Here is an 18,042-nt window from a genome sequence, read left to right on the forward strand (position 1 = left end):
CGCAGCCAAAGTTTAGGTTGTCAGAAATGGGATTCGAACCCACGCCTCCAGGGGAGACTGCGACCTGAACGCAGCGCCTTAGACCGTTCGGCCATCCTGACGTGAGGGCAAAGGGTGAGCAGTACTTTTGGAGCTGCACCGAATGGCAGATGATCTGGAAGCTAGTGGTTCTCCGCTCACCCGAGCCATAGCACATGCCTCGTTGGCGCAGTTAGGCAGCGCGTCAGTCTCATAATCTGAAGGTCGTGAGTTCGAGCCTCACACGGGGCAGGCTGGTGCTTTTTGATACATGGGAGCATGTAAATGAAAGAGCTGCTTTCTGTATCATTCCTTTTGTGCGTTTTTCCAGTCCTTCATATGCAATGTCATAGAAATCAAGTGTTCTTGTGGGACTAATGTTGAACAAATGCAGCAATAGTATTACTCTCATATTTATGTAATATGCGTCAGTGTTGTTGCAGTATGTTTTTTTAAGGCTAATGTAATTCTATCATTCTAATGACAAGTCTTGTCAATGCTAAAGCAATGTTTTGCATGGCATTCCTTGAATCTTAGGCCATGACTCTGCACCACATGCCCCCAAAACCCATGACCTTCAATTCCAAGAAATTTCCAAGAATCCTTGCCATGAAGTTCTACTGCATCCCCAAAACTTCAGTCCACCACATCCCAGTTAGACTCCCAAAATCACATTGCATACTCCCCCTAAAAAGAAAAGAAAAAAAGAAAAAAAGACATGAATAGCCTTTCATAAACAAGTTCTTCTTCCGGTAAACATCAGAACGTGGCATTCCTCGAAGTTCTGTTGGATCCCATTCTATAAACATGTCCAATTTCGTGAAATGTCTTGACTTGAAATTCCAAGAAAACTGCACGAAAACGCCACAGAATCCCATACATTGCACCAAAAGTGTTACTTTAAAGTCCATATTATGCAGGTCAGTGCAACTGCATTGTTTGCTTAACTCTAGCATGAACAGAAATGCAGTGCTTTGTCAACATTAATGCACTTTGGGGTGAACTTGCCAGAGGGTTCAAGACTCTAGCTTGAGCCCGCAGCCAAAGTTTAGGTTGTCAGAAATGGGATTCGAACCCACGCCTCCAGGGGAGACTGCGACCTGAACGCAGCGCCTTAGACCGTTCGGCCATCCTGACGTGAGGGCAAAGGGTGAGCAGTACTTTTGGAGCTGCACCGAATGGCAGATGATCTGGAAGCTAGTGGTTCTCCGCTCACCCGAGCCATAGCACATGCCTCGTTGGCGCAGTTAGGCAGCGCGTCAGTCTCATAATCTGAAGGTCGTGAGTTCGAGCCTCACACGGGGCATGCTGGTGCTTTTTGATACATGGGAGCATGTAAATGAAAGAGCTGCTTTCTGTATCATTCCTTTTGTGCGTTTTTCCAGTCCTTCATATGCAATGTCATAGAAATCAAGTGTTCTTGTGGGACTAATGTTGAACAAATGCAGCAATAGTATTACTCTCATATTTATGTAATATGCGTCAGTGTTGTTGCAGTATGTTTTTTTAAGGCTAATGTAATTCTATCATTCCAATGACAAGTCTTGTCAATGCTAAAGCAATGTTTTGCATGGCATTCCTTGAATCTTAGGCCATGACTCTGCACCACATGCCCCCAAAACCCATGACCTTTAATTCCAAGAAATTTCCAAGAATCCTTGCCATGAAGTTCTACTGCATCCCCAAAACTTCAGTCCACCACATCCCAGTTAGACTCCCCAAATCACATTGCATACTCCCCCTAAAAAGAAAAGAAAAAAAGAAAAAAAGACATGAATAGCCTTTCATAAACAAGTTCTTCTTCCGGTAAACATCAGAACGTGGCATTCCTCGAACTTCTGTTGGATCCCGTTCTATAAACATGTCCAATTTCGTGAAATGTCTTGACTTGAAATTCCAAGAAAACTGCACGAAAACGCCACAGAATCCCATACATTGCACCAAAAGTGTTACTTTAAAGTCCATATTATGCAGGTCAGTGCAACTGCATTGTTTGGTTAACTCTAGCATGAACAGAAATGCAGTGCTTTGTCAACATTAATGCACTTTGGGGTGAACTTGCCAGAGGGTTCAAGACTCTAGCTTGAGCCCACAGCCAAAGATTAGGTTTGTCAGAAGTGGGATTCGAACCCACGCCTCCAGGGGAGACTGCGACCTGAACGCAGCGCCTTAGACCGCTCGGCCATCCTGACGTGAGGGCAAGGGGTGAGCAGTACTTTTGGAGCTGCACCGAATGGCAGATGATCTGGAAGCTAGTGGTTCTCCGCTCACCCGAGCCATAACACATGCCTCGTTGGCGCAGTTAGGCAGCGCGTCAGTCTCATAATCTGAAGGTCGTGAGTTCGAGCCTCACACGGGGCAGGCTGGTGCTTTTTGATACATGGGAGCATGTAAATGAAAGAGCTGCTTTCTGTATCATTCCTTTTGTGCGTTTTTCCAGTCCTTCATATGCAATGTCATAGAAATCAAGTGTTCTTGTGGGACTAATGTTGAACAAATGCAGCAATAGTATTACTCTCATATTTATGTAATATGCGTCAGTGTTGTTGCAGTATGTTTTTTTAAGGCTAATGTAATTCTATCATTCTAATGACAAGTCTTGTCAATGCTAAAGCAATGTTTTGCATGGCATTCCTTGAATCTTAGGCCATGACTCTGCACCACATGCCCCCAAAACCCATGACCTTCAATTCCAAGAAATTTCCAAGAATCCTTGCCATGAAGTTCTACTGCATCCCCAAAACTTCAGTCCACCACATCCCAGTTAGACTCCCCAAATCACATTGCATACTCCCCCTAAAAAGAAAAGAAAAAAAGAAAAAAAGACATGAATAGCCTTTCATAAACAAGTTCTTCTTCCGGTAAACATCAGAACGTGGCATTCCTCGAACTTCTGTTGGATCCCGTTCTATAAACATGTCCAATTTCGTGAAATGTCTTGACTTGAAATTCCAAGAAAACTGCACGAAAACGCCACAGAATCCCATACATTGCACCAAAAGTGTTACTTTAAAGTCCATATTATGCAGGTCAGTGCAACTGCATTGTTTGGTTAACTCTAGCATGAACAGAAATGCAGTGCTTTGTCAACATTAATGCACTTTGGGGTGAACTTGCCAGAGGGTTCAAGACTCTAGCTTGAGCCCACAGCCAAAGGTTAGGTTTGTCAGAAGTGGGATTCGAACCCACGCCTCCAGGGGAGACTGCGACCTGAACGCAGCGCCTTAGACCGCTCGGCCATCCTGACGTGAGGGCAAAGGGTGAGCAGTACTTTTGGAGCTGCACCGAATGGCAGATGATCTGGAAGCTAGTGGTTCTCCGCTCACCCGAGCCATAACACATGCCTCGTTGGCGCAGTTAGGCAGCGCGTCAGTCTCATAATCTGAAGGTCGTGAGTTCGAGCCTCACACGGGGCAGGCTGGTGCTTTTTGATACATGGGAGCATGTAAATGAAAGAGCTGCTTTCTGTATCATTCCTTTTGTGCGTTTTTCCAGTCCTTCATATGCAATGTCATAGAAATCAAGTGTTCTTGTGGGACTAATGTTGAACAAATGCAGCAATAGTATTACTCTCATATTTATGTAATATGCGTCAGTGTTGTTGCAGTATGTTTTTTTAAGGCTAATGTAATTCTATCATTCTAATGACAAGTCTTGTCAATGCTAAAGCAATGTTTTGCATGGCATTCCTTGAATCTTAGGCCATGACTCTGCACCACATGCCCCCAAAACCCATGACCTTCAATTCCAAGAAATTTCCAAGAATCCTTGCCATGAAGTTCTACTGCATCCCCAAAACTTCAGTCCACCACATCCCAGTTAGACTCCCCAAATCACATTGCATACTCCCCCTAAAAAGAAAAGAAAAAAAGAAAAAAAGACATGAATAGCCTTTCATAAACAAGTTCTTCTTCCGGAAAACATCAGAACGTGGCATTCCTCGAAGTTCTGTTGGATCCCATTCTATAAACATGTCCAATTTCGTGAAATGTCTTGACTTGAAATTCCAAGAAAACTGCACGAAAACGCCACAGAATCCCATACATTGCACCAAAAGTGTTACTTTAAAGTCCATATTATGCAGGTCAGTGCAACTGCATTGTTTGGTTAACTCTAGCATGAACAGAAATGCAGTGCTTTGTCAACATTAATGCACTTTGGGGTGAACTTGCCAGAGGGTTCAAGACTCTAGCTTGAGCCCACAGCCAAAGATTAGGTTTGTCAGAAGTGGGATTCGAACCCACGCCTCCAGGGGAGAGTGCGACCTGAACGCAGCGCCTTAGACCGCTCGGCCATCCTGACGTGAGGGCAAAGGGTGAGCAGTACTTTTGGAGCTGCACCGAATGGCAGATGATCTGGAAGCTAGTGGTTATCCGCTCACCCGAGCCATAACACATGCCTCGTTGGCGCAGTTAGGCAGCGCGTCAGTCTCATAATCTGAAGGTCGTGAGTTCGAGCCTCACACGGGGCAGGCTGGTGCTTTTTGATACATGGGAGCATGTAAATGAAAGAGCTGCTTTCTGTATCATTCCTTTTGTGCGTTTTTCCAGTCCTTCATATGCAATGTCATAGAAATCAAGTGTTCTTGTGGGACTAATGTTGAACAAATGCAGCAATAGTATTACTCTCATATTTATGTAATATGCGTCAGTGTTGTTGCAGTATGTTTTTTTAAGGCTAATGTAATTCTATCATTCTAATGACAAGTCTTGTCAATGCTAAAGCAATGTTTTGCATGGCATTCCTTGAATCTTAGGCCATGACTCTGCACCACATGCCCCCAAAACCCATGACCTTCAATTCCAAGAAATTTCCAAGAATCCTTGCCATGAAGTTCTACTGCATCCCCAAAACTTCAGTCCACCACATCCCAGTTAGACTCCCCAAATCACATTGCATACTCCCCCTAAAAAGAAAAGAAAAAAAGAAAAAAAGACATGAATAGCCTTTCATAAACAAGTTCTTCTTCCGGTAAACATCAGAACGTGGCATTCCTCGAACTTCTGTTGGATCCCGTTCTATAAACATGTCCAATTTCGTGAAATGTCTTGACTTGAAATTCCAAGAAAACTGCACGAAAACGCCACAGAATCCCATACATTGCACCAAAAGTGTTACTTTAAAGTCCATATTATGCAGGTCAGTGCAACTGCATTGTTTGGTTAACTCTAGCATGAACAGAAATGCAGTGCTTTGTCAACATTAATGCACTTTGGGGTGAACTTGCCAGAGGGTTCAAGACTCTAGCTTGAGCCCACAGCCAAAGGTTAGGTTTGTCAGAAGTGGGATTCGAACCCACGCCTCCAGGGGAGACTGCGACCTGAACGCAGCGCCTTAAGGCCATTGCACACCGAGTCCGAAATTCGCATCCGAAATTTTCGCACGTTAAAAAAAAAATTCGACCTCACGTTATGTCAGTCACGCTTGCACACCGCCTCCGAAACTTTCGTCCGTCATAAAATTAATCGGATCGGGTTCGATTTTCTGCGTTTTTCGCATCCAGAGCCAGCATTTTGAGAGGTCTTTTGACAATTCAGGGCCAGGGGGAGCTCGTCCTCAAATCATTGCACATATGCGCCGTGCTTTCAGTTTCGGTTTTCAATTCGATCAAGTGTTTATGTTCTCTTCTCTATATTGGATTATGAAATTAATAAACCTCCCCTTTCAATCAGATTGAAATTTAGGATCGAATAAGGTGTGATTGAGCAGCCTATTCGATAACTAATGTATTATTTGGGCACAATATACACAATAACAGCCTAGCTGTTCTGTCTGCCCAGCGCTTCCACCGGGCCGCGCGCGGGTGTGTGTATGTCCGTGTGTGTGTCCATACCTGGTCCATTTCAGACACACTGCCAGTCTCCGTTCAGAATCGATTGGTTCACGGAAATTGGTGGTCTTGTTTTTAATATGTGGCTCCAGAATCGCTAGCAAAGCATCGAACTGTCCCACTGACATTCTGAGGTAATAATTTTGAATCGCTCAGGATAAATTCGCAACTCCTTGATAAGGAACTCTCCTTCCTCTCGGCGCAATTTCAGGATTGGATGGACGCAATATTTTCTCTTTCTTCCCTTTTCAATAAGAGAGAGGGCAAAAATCATCCTCACTGCTTGACGAATCTATTTGGTATTTTTGCGTTTTTTCCCGCAAAGGTTTAAGAAATACGCAAAGGACTCGGTGTGCAAGGTTTCTATGCGTGACGAATTTTTAAGCTGACGAACACGAAAATACGCATACGAATATTTCGTGCTCGGTGTGCAATGGCCTTTAGACCGCTCGGCCATCCTGACGTGAGGGCAAAGGGTGAGCAGTACTTTTGGAGCTGCACCGAATGGCAGATGATCTGGAAGCTAGTGGTTCTCCGCTCACCCGAGCCATAACACATGCCTCGTTGGCGCAGTTAGGCAGCGCGTCAGTCTCATAATCTGAAGGTCGTGAGTTCGAGCCTCACACGGGGCAGGCTGGTGCTTTTTGATACATGGGAGCATGTAAATGAAAGAGCTGCTTTCTGTATCATTCCTTTTGTGCGTTTTTCCAGTCCTTCATATGCAATGTCATAGAAATCAAGTGTTCTTGTGGGACTAATGTTGAACAAATGCAGCAATAGTATTACTCTCATATTTATGTAATATGCGTCAGTGTTGTTGCAGTATGTTTTTTTAAGGCTAATGTAATTCTATCATTCTAATGACAAGTCTTGTCAATGCTAAAGCAATGTTTTGCATGGCATTCCTTGAATCTTAGGCCATGACTCTGCACCACATGCCCCCAAAACCCATGACCTTCAATTCCAAGAAATTTCCAAGAATCCTTGCCATGAAGTTCTACTGCATCCCCAAAACTTCAGTCCACCACATCCCAGTTAGACTCCCCAAATCACATTGCATACTCCCCCTAAAAAGAAAAGAAAAAAAGAAAAAAAGACATGAATAGCCTTTCATAAACAAGTTCTTCTTCCGGAAAACATCAGAACGTGGCATTCCTCGAAGTTCTGTTGGATCCCATTCTATAAACATGTCCAATTTCGTGAAATGTCTTGACTTGAAATTCCAAGAAAACTGCACGAAAACGCCACCGAATCCCATACATTGCACCAAAAGTGTTACTTTAAAGTCCATATTATGCAGGTCAGTGCAACTGCATTGTTTGGTTAACTCTAGCATGAACTGAAATGCAGTGCTTTGTCAACATTAATGCACTTCGGGGTGAACTTGCCAGAGGGTTCAAGACTCTAGCTTGAGCCCGCAGCCAAAGGTTAGGTTTGTCAGAAGTGGGATTCGAACCCACGCCTCCAGGGGAGACTGCGACCTGAACGCAGCGCCTTAGACCGCTCGGCCATCCTGACGTGAGGGCAAAGGGTGAGCAGTACTTTTGGAGCTGCACCGAATGGCAGATGATCTGGAAGCTAGTGGTTCTCCGCTCACCCGAGCCATAGTACATGCCTCGTTGGCGCAGTTAGGCAGCGCGTCAGTCTCATAATCTGAAGGTCGTGAGTTCGAGCCTCACACGGGGCAGGCTGGTGCTTTTTGATACACGGGAGCATGTAAATGAAAGAGCTGCTTTCTGTATCATTCCTTTTGTGCGTTTTTCCAGTCCTTCATATGCAATGTCATAGAAATCAAGTGTTCTTGTGGGACTAATGTTGAACAAATGCAGCAATAGTATTACTCTCATATTTATGTAATATGCGTCAGTGTTGTTGCAGTATGTTTTTTTAAGGCTAATGTAATTCTATCATTCTAATGACAAGTCTTGTCAATGCTAAAGCAATGTTTTGCATGGCATTCCTTGAATCTTAGGCCATGACTCTGCACCACATGCCCCCAAAACCCATGACCTTCAATTCCAAGAAATTTCCAAGAATCCTTGCCATGAAGTTCTACTGCATCCCCAAAACTTCAGTCCACCACATCCCAGTTAGACTCCCAAAATCACATTGCATACTCCCCCTAAAAAGAAAAGAAAAAAAGAAAAAAAGACATGAATAGCCTTTCATAAACAAGTTCTTCTTCCGGTAAACATCAGAACGTGGCATTCCTCGAAGTTCTGTTGGATCCCATTCTATAAACATGTCCAATTTCGTGAAATGTCTTGACTTGAAATTCCAAGAAAACTGCACGAAAACGCCACAGAATCCCATACATTGCACCAAAAGTGTTACTTTAAAGTCCATATTATGCAGGTCAGTGCAACTGCATTGTTTGGTTAACTCTAGCATGAACTGAAATGCAGTGCTTTGTCAACATTAATGCACTTTGGGGTGAACTTGCCAGAGGGTTCAAGACTCTAGCTTGAGCCCACAGCCAAAGGTTAGGTTTGTCAGAAGTGGGATTCGAACCCACGCCTCCAGGGGAGACTGCGACCTGAACGCAGCGCCTTAGACCGCTCGGCCATCCTGACGTGAGGGCAAAGGGTGAGCAGTACTTTTGGAGCTGCACCGAATGGCAGATGATCTGGAAGCTAGTGGTTCTCCGCTCACCCGAGCCATAACACATGCCTCGTTGGCGCAGTTAGGCAGCGCGTCAGTCTCATAATCTGAAGGTCGTGAGTTCGAGCCTCACACGGGGCATGCTGGTGCTTTTTGATACATGGGAGCATGTAAATGAAAGAGCTGCTTTCTGTATCATTCCTTTTGTGCGTTTTTCCAGTCCTTCATATGCAATGTCATAGAAATCAAGTGTTCTTGTGGGACTAATGTTGAACAAATGCAGCAATAGTATTACTCTCATATTTATGTAATATGCGTCAGTGTTGTTGCAGTATGTTTTTTTAAGGCTAATGTAATTCTATCATTCCAATGACAAGTCTTGTCAATGCTAAAGCAATGTTTTGCATGGCATTCCTTGAATCTTAGGCCATGACTCTGCACCACATGCCCCCAAAACCCATGACCTTCAATTCCAAGAAATTTCCAAGAATCCTTGCCATGAAGTTCTACTGCATCCCCAAAACTTCAGTCCACCACATCCCAGTTAGACTCCCCAAATCACATTGCATACTCCCCCTAAAAAGAAAAGAAAAAAAGACATGAATAGCCTTTCATAAACAAGTTCTTCTTCCGGTAAACATCAGAACGTGGCATTCCTCGAACTTCTGTTGGATCCCGTTCTATAAACATGTCCAATTTCGTGAAATGTCTTGACTTGAAATTCCAAGAAAACTGCACGAAAACGCCACAGAATCCCATACATTGCACCAAAAGTGTTACTTTAAAGTCCATATTATGCAGGTCAGTGCAACTGCATTGTTTGGTTAACTCTAGCATGAACAGAAATGCAGTGCTTTGTCAACATTAATGCACTTTGGGGTGAACTTGCCAGAGGGTTCAAGACTCTAGCTTGAGCCCACAGCCAAAGGTTAGGTTTGTCAGAAGTGGGATTCGAACCCACGCCTCCAGGGGAGACTGCGACCTGAACGCAGCGCCTTAGACCGCTCGGCCATCCTGACGTGAGGGCTAAGGGTGAGCAGTACTTTTGGAGCTGCACCGAATGGCAGATGATCTGGAAGCTAGTGGTTCTCCGCTCACCCGAGCCACAGCACATGCCTCGTTGGCGCAGTTAGGCAGCGCGTCAGTCTCATAATCTGAAGGTCGTGAGTTCGAGCCTCACACGGGGCAGGCTGGTGCTTTTTGATACATGGGAGCATGTAAATGAAAGAGCTGCTTTCTGTATCATTCCTTTTGTGCATTTTTCCAGTCCTTCATATGCAATGTCATAGAAATCAAGTGTTCTTGTGGGACTAATGTTGAACAAATGCAGCAATACTATTACTCTCATATTTATGTAATATGCGTCAGTGTTGTTGCAGTATGTTTTTTTAAGGCTAATGTAATTCTATCATTCCAATGACAAGTCTTGTCAATGCTAAAGCAATGTTTTGCATGGCATTCCTTGAATCTTAGGCCATGACTCTGCACCACATGCCCCCAAAACCCATGACCTTCAATTCCAAGAAATTTCCAAGAATCCTTGCCATGAAGTTCTACTGCATCCCCAAAACTTCAGTCCACCACATCCCAGTTAGACTCCCCAAATCACATTGCATACTCCCCCTAAAAAGAAAAGAAAAAAAGAAAAAAAGACATGAATAGCCTTTCATAAACAAGTTCTTCTTCCGGTAAACATCAGAACGTGGCATTCCTCGAACTTCTGTTGGATCCCGTTCTATAAACATGTCCAATTTCGTGAAATGTCTTGACTTGAAATTCCAAGAAAACTGCACGAAAACGCCACAGAATCCCATACATTGCACCAAAAGTGTTACTTTAAAGTCCATATTATGCAGGTCAGTGCAACTGCATTGTTTGGTTAACTCTAGCATGAACAGAAATGCAGTGCTTTGTCAACATTAATGCACTTTGGGGTGAACTTGCCAGAGGGTTCAAGACTCTAGCTTGAGCCCACAGCCAAAGGTTAGGTTTGTCAGAAGTGGGATTCGAACCCACGCCTCCAGGGGAGACTGCGACCTGAACGCAGCGCCTTAGACCGCTCAGCCATCCTGACGTGAGGGCAAAGGGTGAGCAGTACTTTTGGAGCTGCACCGAATGGCAGATGATCTGGAAGCTAGTGGTTCTCCGCTCACCCGAGCCATAACACATGCCTCGTTGGCGCAGTTAGGCAGCGCGTCAGTCTCATAATCTGAAGGTCGTGAGTTCGAGCCTCACACGGGGCAGGCTGGTGCTTTTTGATACATGGGAGCATGTAAATGAAAGAGCTGCTTTCTGTATCATTCCTTTTGTGCGTTTTTCCAGTCCTTCATATGCAATGTCATAGAAATCAAGTGTTCTTGTGGGACTAATGTTGAACAAATGCAGCAATAGTATTACTCTCATATTTATGTAATATGCGTCAGTGTTGTTGCAGTATGTTTTTTTAAGGCTAATGTAATTCTATCATTCTAATGACAAGTCTTGTCAATGCTAAAGCAATGTTTTGCATGGCATTCCTTGAATCTTAGGCCATGACTCTGCACCACATGCCCCCAAAACCCATGACCTTCAATTCCAAGAAATTTCCAAGAATCCTTGCCATGAAGTTCTACTGCATCCCCAAAACTTCAGTCCACCACATCCCAGTTAGACTCCCCAAATCACATTGCATACTCCCCCTAAAAAGAAAAGAAAAAAAGAAAAAAAGACATGAATAGCCTTTCATAAACAAGTTCTTCTTCCGGAAAACATCAGAACGTGGCATTCCTCGAAGTTCTGTTGGATCCCATTCTATAAACATGTCCAATTTCGTGAAATGTCTTGACTTGAAATTCCAAGAAAACTGCACGAAAACGCCACAGAATCCCATACATTGCACCAAAAGTGTTACTTTAAAGTCCATATTATGCAGGTCAGTGCAACTGCATTGTTTGGTTAACTCTAGCATGAACAGAAATGCAGTGCTTTGTCAACATTAATGCACTTTGGGGTGAACTTGCCAGAGGGTTCAAGACTCTAGCTTGAGCCCACAGCCAAAGATTAGGTTTGTCAGAAGTGGGATTCGAACCCACGCCTCCAGGGGAGAGTGCGACCTGAACGCAGCGCCTTAGACCGCTCGGCCATCCTGACGTGAGGGCAAAGGGTGAGCAGTACTTTTGGAGCTGCACCGAATGGCAGATGATCTGGAAGCTAGTGGTTATCCGCTCACCCGAGCCATAACACATGCCTCGTTGGCGCAGTTAGGCAGCGCGTCAGTCTCATAATCTGAAGGTCGTGAGTTCGAGCCTCACACGGGGCAGGCTGGTGCTTTTTGATACATGGGAGCATGTAAATGAAAGAGCTGCTTTCTGTATCATTCCTTTTGTGCGTTTTTCCAGTCCTTCATATGCAATGTCATAGAAATCAAGTGTTCTTGTGGGACTAATGTTGAACAAATGCAGCAATAGTATTACTCTCATATTTATGTAATATGCGTCAGTGTTGTTGCAGTATGTTTTTTTAAGGCTAATGTAATTCTATCATTCTAATGACAAGTCTTGTCAATGCTAAAGCAATGTTTTGCATGGCATTCCTTGAATCTTAGGCCATGACTCTGCACCACATGCCCCCAAAACCCATGACCTTCAATTCCAAGAAATTTCCAAGAATCCTTGCCATGAAGTTCTACTGCATCCCCAAAACTTCAGTCCACCACATCCCAGTTAGACTCCCCAAATCACATTGCATACTCCCCCTAAAAAGAAAAGAAAAAAAGAAAAAAAGACATGAATAGCCTTTCATAAACAAGTTCTTCTTCCGGTAAACATCAGAACGTGGCATTCCTCGAACTTCTGTTGGATCCCGTTCTATAAACATGTCCAATTTCGTGAAATGTCTTGACTTGAAATTCCAAGAAAACTGCACGAAAACGCCACAGAATCCCATACATTGCACCAAAAGTGTTACTTTAAAGTCCATATTATGCAGGTCAGTGCAACTGCATTGTTTGGTTAACTCTAGCATGAACAGAAATGCAGTGCTTTGTCAACATTAATGCACTTTGGGGTGAACTTGCCAGAGGGTTCAAGACTCTAGCTTGAGCCCACAGCCAAAGGTTAGGTTTGTCAGAAGTGGGATTCGAACCCACGCCTCCAGGGGAGACTGCGACCTGAACGCAGCGCCTTAAGGCCATTGCACACCGAGTCCGAAATTCGCATCCGAAATTTTCGCACGTTAAAAAAAAAATTCGACCTCACGTTATGTCAGTCACGCTTGCACACCGCCTCCGAAACTTTCGTCCGTCATAAAATTAATCGGATCGGGTTCGATTTTCTGCGTTTTTCGCATCCAGAGCCAGCATTTTGAGAGGTCTTTTGACAATTCAGGGCCAGGGGGAGCTCGTCCTCAAATCATTGCACATATGCGCCGTGCTTTCAGTTTCGGTTTTCAATTCGATCAAGTGTTTATGTTCTCTTCTCTATATTGGATTATGAAATTAATAAACCTCCCCTTTCAATCAGATTGAAATTTAGGATCGAATAAGGTGTGATTGAGCAGCCTATTCGATAACTAATGTATTATTTGGGCACAATATACACAATAACAGCCTAGCTGTTCTGTCTGCCCAGCGCTTCCACCGGGCCGCGCGCGGGTGTGTGTATGTCCGTGTGTGTGTCCATACCTGGTCCATTTCAGACACACTGCCAGTCTCCGTTCAGAATCGATTGGTTCACGGAAATTGGTGGTCTTGTTTTTAATATGTGGCTCCAGAATCGCTAGCAAAGCATCGAACTGTCCCACTGACATTCTGAGGTAATAATTTTGAATCGCTCAGGATAAATTCGCAACTCCTTGATAAGGAACTCTCCTTCCTCTCGGCGCAATTTCAGGATTGGATGGACGCAATATTTTCTCTTTCTTCCCTTTTCAATAAGAGAGAGGGCAAAAATCATCCTCACTGCTTGACGAATCTATTTGGTATTTTTGCGTTTTTTCCCGCAAAGGTTTAAGAAATACGCAAAGGACTCGGTGTGCAAGGTTTCTATGCGTGACGAATTTTTAAGCTGACGAACACGAAAATACGCATACGAATATTTCGTGCTCGGTGTGCAATGGCCTTTAGACCGCTCGGCCATCCTGACGTGAGGGCAAAGGGTGAGCAGTACTTTTGGAGCTGCACCGAATGGCAGATGATCTGGAAGCTAGTGGTTCTCCGCTCACCCGAGCCATAACACATGCCTCGTTGGCGCAGTTAGGCAGCGCGTCAGTCTCATAATCTGAAGGTCGTGAGTTCGAGCCTCACACGGGGCAGGCTGGTGCTTTTTGATACATGGGAGCATGTAAATGAAAGAGCTGCTTTCTGTATCATTCCTTTTGTGCGTTTTTCCAGTCCTTCATATGCAATGTCATAGAAATCAAGTGTTCTTGTGGGACTAATGTTGAACAAATGCAGCAATAGTATTACTCTCATATTTATGTAATATGCGTCAGTGTTGTTGCAGTATGTTTTTTTAAGGCTAATGTAATTCTATCATTCTAATGACAAGTCTTGTCAATGCTAAAGCAATGTTTTGCATGGCATTCCTTGAATCTTAGGCCATGACTCTGCACCACATGCCCCCAAAACCCATGACCTTCAATTCCAAGAAATTTCCAAGAATCCTTGCCATGAAGTTCTACTGCATCCCCAAAACTTCAGTCCACCACATCCCAGTTAGACTCCCCAAATCACATTGCATACTCCCCCTAAAAAGAAAAGAAAAAAAGAAAAAAAGACATGAATAGCCTTTCATAAACAAGTTCTTCTTCCGGAAAACATCAGAACGTGGCATTCCTCGAAGTTCTGTTGGATCCCATTCTATAAACATGTCCAATTTCGTGAAATGTCTTGACTTGAAATTCCAAGAAAACTGCACGAAAACGCCACCGAATCCCATACATTGCACCAAAAGTGTTACTTTAAAGTCCATATTATGCAGGTCAGTGCAACTGCATTGTTTGGTTAACTCTAGCATGAACTGAAATGCAGTGCTTTGTCAACATTAATGCACTTCGGGGTGAACTTGCCAGAGGGTTCAAGACTCTAGCTTGAGCCCGCAGCCAAAGGTTAGGTTTGTCAGAAGTGGGATTCGAACCCACGCCTCCAGGGGAGACTGCGACCTGAACGCAGCGCCTTAGACCGCTCGGCCATCCTGACGTGAGGGCAAAGGGTGAGCAGTACTTTTGGAGCTGCACCGAATGGCAGATGATCTGGAAGCTAGTGGTTCTCCGCTCACCCGAGCCATAGTACATGCCTCGTTGGCGCAGTTAGGCAGCGCGTCAGTCTCATAATCTGAAGGTCGTGAGTTCGAGCCTCACACGGGGCAGGCTGGTGCTTTTTGATACACGGGAGCATGTAAATGAAAGAGCTGCTTTCTGTATCATTCCTTTTGTGCGTTTTTCCAGTCCTTCATATGCAATGTCATAGAAATCAAGTGTTCTTGTGGGACTAATGTTGAACAAATGCAGCAATAGTATTACTCTCATATTTATGTAATATGCGTCAGTGTTGTTGCAGTATGTTTTTTTAAGGCTAATGTAATTCTATCATTCTAATGACAAGTCTTGTCAATGCTAAAGCAATGTTTTGCATGGCATTCCTTGAATCTTAGGCCATGACTCTGCACCACATGCCCCCAAAACCCATGACCTTCAATTCCAAGAAATTTCCAAGAATCCTTGCCATGAAGTTCTACTGCATCCCCAAAACTTCAGTCCACCACATCCCAGTTAGACTCCCAAAATCACATTGCATACTCCCCCTAAAAAGAAAAGAAAAAAAGAAAAAAAGACATGAATAGCCTTTCATAAACAAGTTCTTCTTCCGGTAAACATCAGAACGTGGCATTCCTCGAAGTTCTGTTGGATCCCATTCTATAAACATGTCCAATTTCGTGAAATGTCTTGACTTGAAATTCCAAGAAAACTGCACGAAAACGCCACAGAATCCCATACATTGCACCAAAAGTGTTACTTTAAAGTCCATATTATGCAGGTCAGTGCAACTGCATTGTTTGGTTAACTCTAGCATGAACTGAAATGCAGTGCTTTGTCAACATTAATGCACTTTGGGGTGAACTTGCCAGAGGGTTCAAGACTCTAGCTTGAGCCCACAGCCAAAGGTTAGGTTTGTCAGAAGTGGGATTCGAACCCACGCCTCCAGGGGAGACTGCGACCTGAACGCAGCGCCTTAGACCGCTCGGCCATCCTGACGTGAGGGCAAAGGGTGAGCAGTACTTTTGGAGCTGCACCGAATGGCAGATGATCTGGAAGCTAGTGGTTCTCCGCTCACCCGAGCCATAACACATGCCTCGTTGGCGCAGTTAGGCAGCGCGTCAGTCTCATAATCTGAAGGTCGTGAGTTCGAGCCTCACACGGGGCATGCTGGTGCTTTTTGATACATGGGAGCATGTAAATGAAAGAGCTGCTTTCTGTATCATTCCTTTTGTGCGTTTTTCCAGTCCTTCATATGCAATGTCATAGAAATCAAGTGTTCTTGTGGGACTAATGTTGAACAAATGCAGCAATAGTATTACTCTCATATTTATGTAATATGCGTCAGTGTTGTTGCAGTATGTTTTTTTAAGGCTAATGTAATTCTATCATTCCAATGACAAGTCTTGTCAATGCTAAAGCAATGTTTTGCATGGCATTCCTTGAATCTTAGGCCATGACTCTGCACCACATGCCCCCAAAACCCATGACCTTCAATTCCAAGAAATTTCCAAGAATCCTTGCCATGAAGTTCTACTGCATCCCCAAAACTTCAGTCCACCACATCCCAGTTAGACTCCCCAAATCACATTGCATACTCCCCCTAAAAAGAAAAGAAAAAAAGACATGAATAGCCTTTCATAAACAAGTTCTTCTTCCGGTAAACATCAGAACGTGGCATTCCTCGAACTTCTGTTGGATCCCGTTCTATAAACATGTCCAATTTCGTGAAATGTCTTGACTTGAAATTCCAAGAAAACTGCACGAAAACGCCACAGAATCCCATACATTGCACCAAAAGTGTTACTTTAAAGTCCATATTATGCAGGTCAGTGCAACTGCATTGTTTGGTTAACTCTAGCATGAACAGAAATGCAGTGCTTTGTCAACATTAATGCACTTTGGGGTGAACTTGCCAGAGGGTTCAAGACTCTAGCTTGAGCCCACAGCCAAAGGTTAGGTTTGTCAGAAGTGGGATTCGAACCCACGCCTCCAGGGGAGACTGCGACCTGAACGCAGCGCCTTAGACCGCTCGGCCATCCTGACGTGAGGGCTAAGGGTGAGCAGTACTTTTGGAGCTGCACCGAATGGCAGATGATCTGGAAGCTAGTGGTTCTCCGCTCACCCGAGCCACAGCACATGCCTCGTTGGCGCAGTTAGGCAGCGCGTCAGTCTCATAATCTGAAGGTCGTGAGTTCGAGCCTCACACGGGGCAGGCTGGTGCTTTTTGATACATGGGAGCATGTAAATGAAAGAGCTGCTTTCTGTATCATTCCTTTTGTGCATTTTTCCAGTCCTTCATATGCAATGTCATAGAAATCAAGTGTTCTTGTGGGACTAATGTTGAACAAATGCAGCAATACTATTACTCTCATATTTATGTAATATGCGTCAGTGTTGTTGCAGTATGTTTTTTTAAGGCTAATGTAATTCTATCATTCCAATGACAAGTCTTGTCAATGCTAAAGCAATGTTTTGCATGGCATTCCTTGAATCTTAGGCCATGACTCTGCACCACATGCCCCCAAAACCCATGACCTTCAATTCCAAGAAATTTCCAAGAATCCTTGCCATGAAGTTCTACTGCATCCCCAAAACTTCAGTCCACCACATCCCAGTTAGACTCCCCAAATCACATTGCATACTCCCCCTAAAAAGAAAAGAAAAAAAGAAAAAAAGACATGAATAGCCTTTCATAAACAAGTTCTTCTTCCGGTAAACATCAGAACGTGGCATTCCTCGAACTTCTGTTGGATCCCGTTCTATAAACATGTCCAATTTCGTGAAATGTCTTGACTTGAAATTCCAAGAAAACTGCACGAAAACGCCACAGAATCCCATACATTGCACCAAAAGTGTTACTTTAAAGTCCATATTATGCAGGTCAGTGCAACTGCATTGTTTGGTTAACTCTAGCATGAACAGAAATGCAGTGCTTTGTCAACATTAATGCACTTTGGGGTGAACTTGCCAGAGGGTTCAAGACTCTAGCTTGAGCCCACAGCCAAAGGTTAGGTTTGTCAGAAGTGGGATTCGAACCCACGCCTCCAGGGGAGACTGCGACCTGAACGCAGCGCCTTAGACCGCTCGGCCATCCTGACGTGAGGGCAAAGGGTGAGCAGTACTTTTGGAGCTGCACCGAATGGCAGATGATCTGGAAGCTAGTGGTTCTCCGCTCACCCGAGCCATAACACATGCCTCGTTGGCGCAGTTAGGCAGCGCGTCAGTCTCATAATCTGAAGGTCGTGAGTTCGAGCCTCACACGGGGCAGGCTGGTGCTTTTTGATACATGGGAGCATGTAAATGAAAGAGCTGCTTTCTGTATCATTCCTTTTGTGCGTTTTTCCAGTCCTTCATATGCA

At 44.2% G+C, this 18,042-nt stretch overlaps 30 non-coding genes across 30 annotated transcripts; 16 read left to right on the top strand and 14 right to left on the bottom strand.

Annotated features, from left to right (window-relative positions):
- Positions 1-18: 18 nt before the first annotated feature.
- trnal-cag (transfer RNA leucine (anticodon CAG)) lies at positions 19-101 on the bottom strand. The gene has a single exon. It is a non-coding gene; the product is annotated as a tRNA-Leu (tRNA).
- A 95-nt stretch (positions 102-196) lies between these two features.
- trnam-cau (transfer RNA methionine (anticodon CAU)) lies at positions 197-270 on the top strand. Its single transcript has one exon. It is a non-coding gene; the product is annotated as a tRNA-Met (tRNA).
- Positions 271-1,072: 802 nt separating this feature from the next.
- On the bottom strand, positions 1,073-1,155 carry trnal-cag (transfer RNA leucine (anticodon CAG)). The gene has a single exon. It is a non-coding gene; the product is annotated as a tRNA-Leu (tRNA).
- A 95-nt stretch (positions 1,156-1,250) lies between these two features.
- trnam-cau (transfer RNA methionine (anticodon CAU)) lies at positions 1,251-1,324 on the top strand. Its single transcript has one exon. It is a non-coding gene; the product is annotated as a tRNA-Met (tRNA).
- An 803-nt stretch (positions 1,325-2,127) lies between these two features.
- Positions 2,128-2,210, bottom strand: trnal-cag (transfer RNA leucine (anticodon CAG)). Its single transcript has one exon. It is a non-coding gene; the product is annotated as a tRNA-Leu (tRNA).
- A 95-nt stretch (positions 2,211-2,305) lies between these two features.
- Positions 2,306-2,379, top strand: trnam-cau (transfer RNA methionine (anticodon CAU)). The gene has a single exon. It is a non-coding gene; the product is annotated as a tRNA-Met (tRNA).
- An 803-nt stretch (positions 2,380-3,182) lies between these two features.
- On the bottom strand, positions 3,183-3,265 carry trnal-cag (transfer RNA leucine (anticodon CAG)). The gene has a single exon. It is a non-coding gene; the product is annotated as a tRNA-Leu (tRNA).
- A 95-nt stretch (positions 3,266-3,360) lies between these two features.
- trnam-cau (transfer RNA methionine (anticodon CAU)) lies at positions 3,361-3,434 on the top strand. Its single transcript has one exon. It is a non-coding gene; the product is annotated as a tRNA-Met (tRNA).
- An 803-nt stretch (positions 3,435-4,237) lies between these two features.
- On the bottom strand, positions 4,238-4,320 carry trnal-cag (transfer RNA leucine (anticodon CAG)). Its single transcript has one exon. It is a non-coding gene; the product is annotated as a tRNA-Leu (tRNA).
- Positions 4,321-4,415: 95 nt separating this feature from the next.
- trnam-cau (transfer RNA methionine (anticodon CAU)) lies at positions 4,416-4,489 on the top strand. The gene has a single exon. It is a non-coding gene; the product is annotated as a tRNA-Met (tRNA).
- Positions 4,490-6,406: 1,917 nt separating this feature from the next.
- On the top strand, positions 6,407-6,480 carry trnam-cau (transfer RNA methionine (anticodon CAU)). The gene has a single exon. It is a non-coding gene; the product is annotated as a tRNA-Met (tRNA).
- Positions 6,481-7,283: 803 nt separating this feature from the next.
- trnal-cag (transfer RNA leucine (anticodon CAG)) lies at positions 7,284-7,366 on the bottom strand. The gene has a single exon. It is a non-coding gene; the product is annotated as a tRNA-Leu (tRNA).
- A 95-nt stretch (positions 7,367-7,461) lies between these two features.
- trnam-cau (transfer RNA methionine (anticodon CAU)) lies at positions 7,462-7,535 on the top strand. The gene has a single exon. It is a non-coding gene; the product is annotated as a tRNA-Met (tRNA).
- Positions 7,536-8,338: 803 nt separating this feature from the next.
- On the bottom strand, positions 8,339-8,421 carry trnal-cag (transfer RNA leucine (anticodon CAG)). Its single transcript has one exon. It is a non-coding gene; the product is annotated as a tRNA-Leu (tRNA).
- Positions 8,422-8,516: 95 nt separating this feature from the next.
- Positions 8,517-8,590, top strand: trnam-cau (transfer RNA methionine (anticodon CAU)). The gene has a single exon. It is a non-coding gene; the product is annotated as a tRNA-Met (tRNA).
- A 795-nt stretch (positions 8,591-9,385) lies between these two features.
- On the bottom strand, positions 9,386-9,468 carry trnal-cag (transfer RNA leucine (anticodon CAG)). Its single transcript has one exon. It is a non-coding gene; the product is annotated as a tRNA-Leu (tRNA).
- A 95-nt stretch (positions 9,469-9,563) lies between these two features.
- trnam-cau (transfer RNA methionine (anticodon CAU)) lies at positions 9,564-9,637 on the top strand. Its single transcript has one exon. It is a non-coding gene; the product is annotated as a tRNA-Met (tRNA).
- Positions 9,638-10,440: 803 nt separating this feature from the next.
- On the bottom strand, positions 10,441-10,523 carry trnal-cag (transfer RNA leucine (anticodon CAG)). The gene has a single exon. It is a non-coding gene; the product is annotated as a tRNA-Leu (tRNA).
- A 95-nt stretch (positions 10,524-10,618) lies between these two features.
- trnam-cau (transfer RNA methionine (anticodon CAU)) lies at positions 10,619-10,692 on the top strand. Its single transcript has one exon. It is a non-coding gene; the product is annotated as a tRNA-Met (tRNA).
- Positions 10,693-11,495: 803 nt separating this feature from the next.
- trnal-cag (transfer RNA leucine (anticodon CAG)) lies at positions 11,496-11,578 on the bottom strand. The gene has a single exon. It is a non-coding gene; the product is annotated as a tRNA-Leu (tRNA).
- A 95-nt stretch (positions 11,579-11,673) lies between these two features.
- Positions 11,674-11,747, top strand: trnam-cau (transfer RNA methionine (anticodon CAU)). The gene has a single exon. It is a non-coding gene; the product is annotated as a tRNA-Met (tRNA).
- Positions 11,748-13,664: 1,917 nt separating this feature from the next.
- Positions 13,665-13,738, top strand: trnam-cau (transfer RNA methionine (anticodon CAU)). Its single transcript has one exon. It is a non-coding gene; the product is annotated as a tRNA-Met (tRNA).
- An 803-nt stretch (positions 13,739-14,541) lies between these two features.
- On the bottom strand, positions 14,542-14,624 carry trnal-cag (transfer RNA leucine (anticodon CAG)). The gene has a single exon. It is a non-coding gene; the product is annotated as a tRNA-Leu (tRNA).
- Positions 14,625-14,719: 95 nt separating this feature from the next.
- On the top strand, positions 14,720-14,793 carry trnam-cau (transfer RNA methionine (anticodon CAU)). Its single transcript has one exon. It is a non-coding gene; the product is annotated as a tRNA-Met (tRNA).
- Positions 14,794-15,596: 803 nt separating this feature from the next.
- Positions 15,597-15,679, bottom strand: trnal-cag (transfer RNA leucine (anticodon CAG)). The gene has a single exon. It is a non-coding gene; the product is annotated as a tRNA-Leu (tRNA).
- A 95-nt stretch (positions 15,680-15,774) lies between these two features.
- Positions 15,775-15,848, top strand: trnam-cau (transfer RNA methionine (anticodon CAU)). The gene has a single exon. It is a non-coding gene; the product is annotated as a tRNA-Met (tRNA).
- A 795-nt stretch (positions 15,849-16,643) lies between these two features.
- Positions 16,644-16,726, bottom strand: trnal-cag (transfer RNA leucine (anticodon CAG)). Its single transcript has one exon. It is a non-coding gene; the product is annotated as a tRNA-Leu (tRNA).
- A 95-nt stretch (positions 16,727-16,821) lies between these two features.
- Positions 16,822-16,895, top strand: trnam-cau (transfer RNA methionine (anticodon CAU)). Its single transcript has one exon. It is a non-coding gene; the product is annotated as a tRNA-Met (tRNA).
- An 803-nt stretch (positions 16,896-17,698) lies between these two features.
- Positions 17,699-17,781, bottom strand: trnal-cag (transfer RNA leucine (anticodon CAG)). The gene has a single exon. It is a non-coding gene; the product is annotated as a tRNA-Leu (tRNA).
- A 95-nt stretch (positions 17,782-17,876) lies between these two features.
- Positions 17,877-17,950, top strand: trnam-cau (transfer RNA methionine (anticodon CAU)). Its single transcript has one exon. It is a non-coding gene; the product is annotated as a tRNA-Met (tRNA).
- Positions 17,951-18,042: the final 92 nt, after the last annotated feature.

This window comes from Pimephales promelas, chromosome 24, assembly GCF_988280905.1.
Source record: "Pimephales promelas chromosome 24, fPimPro1.hap1.1, whole genome shotgun sequence".
NCBI classification, from domain to species: domain Eukaryota; kingdom Metazoa; phylum Chordata; class Actinopteri; order Cypriniformes; family Leuciscidae; genus Pimephales; species Pimephales promelas.